Source organism: Montipora foliosa, chromosome 3, assembly GCF_036669935.1.
Source record: "Montipora foliosa isolate CH-2021 chromosome 3, ASM3666993v2, whole genome shotgun sequence".
Lineage (NCBI taxonomy): Eukaryota > Metazoa > Cnidaria > Anthozoa > Scleractinia > Acroporidae > Montipora > Montipora foliosa.
The window spans coordinates 56,412,080-56,414,579 of record NC_090871.1 but is presented as its reverse complement, the minus strand read 5'-3'; the positions used below and the strand labels follow the sequence as shown (position 1 = coordinate 56,414,579).

Below are 2,500 nucleotides of genomic sequence, written 5' to 3'. Positions count from 1 at the left end.
TCTGTCGAATCTATTCTTCGGCCAAGTGGTCAGACTGTCTCTGTGGCGCAATCGGTTAGCGCGTTCGGCTGTTAACCGAAAGGTTGGTGGTTCAAGCCCACCCAGGGAAGCTTAGTTTTGATTGGCATAGACAAGGTGTAGGCAAACAAGTCAAGGTTGGCCATGACTAAGGGGCCAATCGGAAGACCACTTCGCCACTTCCGTCAAAGCTTGTCTGTGTGTGAGGTCTTTGCTTTGAAAGCGATTTTTATTCATTTGTAGGGTGGATTACGGGTGTTTTCTGGGTCAACACTAACAGTTTTAAGAAATGGAGGAATCCACGTTTCCTGAAAAATCAGCAGGTGGAGCTCATTCCGTCGTAGGGCAGCTGATAAAATTGTCTTCACTCCAACGAAAGACTCGCAGACATGACATGATTAAACTTGGGAACAATACAACAGCCTATCTGTGGAGAATCCGGGTGTCGATCCCGGTACCTCCCGCATGCGAAGTGGGCGCTATATTCCCCGTTTCCCGGAACCATGCTGGGTAAGTGATATTTATGCGATTTGCACTTAAATGTTTGCCACCGCGATGTCTTGAGCTTCTCATTTCCATAGTCTGTTTTTGCCTCGACACCTCGTCTTCTGTAATCACTTATATTATTCAAGAGAGGATCAAGTCGGAAGAAAGCTCAGGATTATGCACAAGAGTGACACGATCGACCAGCTATGGAAATGTCACAAGACCACTTGTCAACGTTTGATCTTATGAGTAAGAGAGTTTCGTGTCATCCAGCTCTATGGTTTATGAGAAAACTCGACCAAGATGTGAGCTTCAGGCTTTTTAAATTGAACAACAACGGGTGGTTAGGTATGGCACGTTTGTGACTTTAATGTACTAATCATGCGCAAGGGGGGGGAGGGAGGGAAGAATTGGCCAAGCTTTTAAATTAATAACTGAATTTGACACTTTGACCTGGGGCGTGATAATGACCGGAAGTTGTTGATCTATGAGCATTGCTGGGTATATAAGAGCCTGTCTAAGAGTCACCGCGGTAAAACGGGCTGCGCATGACTTCAAATTTGGGCTTCCGGAGAATTACGCATTTCCGGTTACGCATTAAAATCCAATGTAAACGAGATAAAATCCCGTACTGCGAGGTTTGAAAAGAAAAAGTAAGAGTTAGCATAAGAAAGTGGGAGAATGGTTTGTCTCGTTGTAAAGTTTATTTTCGATTTAAGTTTCAAGTGTTTGGACCAAGGGGTTTGGTGTTTGCACCAGAAACGAAATATGAGAGAATTTCGGGCGCGTTCGCGCTTTGAGAAGAGGATTTTTTTTACGAAGTTCTCCTTGTTGCGTTGGTTTGGTTGTGCGGTTTCTTCGCAGGAAAATGTGGGAAAGCGAACAAAAGCAGCCATAAATGTGCCGTGTCCATTGAGATGAAATACGGAGGAGCAACAACAGGTACTCGGTTCCTAGAGAAAACCATTCGCGAGGCCTCAGGAAACAGCGAATTCCTGCGAGACTTTTTGTTGTCCTGGAGACCATAGGAGCAACATGTCATGGGTACAAGCCAGGTACAAAATGGTGGTACAAATTCTGTTCTGGAGTGGACGAAGAAACAATGTTTACCTCGCATCCTGACTACAGGCTGGCTGTGTTACGAACTACTGAACAGGTCAGTTAATTACACATCGGTTAATTATAATTGACACGGAGGTTCGCACTGCCTTGGATTGCTGCTAGGATTTGCGGAATCTCTTTACCAGCAAATTAAATGAAATCGAGGGAAAGGAAAGCATACTCTTTCGAAGATTTTTGTTGGAACAATGGAAAAGTTGTTTGTATTAAACTCTGTAAAACTTGCTGCGAAATAGACATAATACCAAAAAAATTTATTTGACTTTAAAAATAGTTGATTATATTTCGTGTTAAATGATCCCAAGTCTTAAGCATGTATGGTTCTCCACTAGGATGGAAATAAACAAACTTAAGATCACAAACTTCAAAAGGTACTTATAAAATTATCTCGTACTATTTTGGGGAGTGTTATTTGCATTTAAAGAACGTCACATTTTTATTTTACTCTTCTTGAATACAGCCCAGTGCGGTTAATTGCTTCACTAAAATTCATTGTTGGCGTGCAGGTAGCAAAATGCTACCTCAGGCGGTTCAGTCTAAAATTGGTATATTTTGAAAAGAAATAACGCTGTTGCGGAAGCTGGGAAATATTATTTTGAAAAATTAATTGCCAAACAGATTTAAGGAAAAATAATAACTTTAAAGACTGCAAAACACGGAAGCACTTTATGCCACTTGCCACTTTACTATACTGTTAAATTTTAATGTTAAAAAAAAACTATTACTCTTAATCTTTTAGGTTCCGCCTAAAACAAATGCAAGAGGGAAACCTGGTGGGGAACGGAAGTATCATCGAGAAACATCCAACGTTGATATCACGAGTAAGGCACTACCTTTGGCATATTCTTTTCAGAAACAAACAATGATAGCTTAAACA

The 2,500-nt window shown here is 41.3% G+C and overlaps 1 non-coding gene across 1 annotated transcript; it reads left to right on the top strand.

Annotated features, from left to right (window-relative positions):
• The first annotated feature begins 36 nt into the window (after positions 1–36).
• Positions 37–110, top strand: Trnan-guu (transfer RNA asparagine (anticodon GUU)). The gene has a single exon. It is a non-coding gene; the product is annotated as a tRNA-Asn (tRNA).
• Positions 111–2,500: the final 2,390 nt, after the last annotated feature.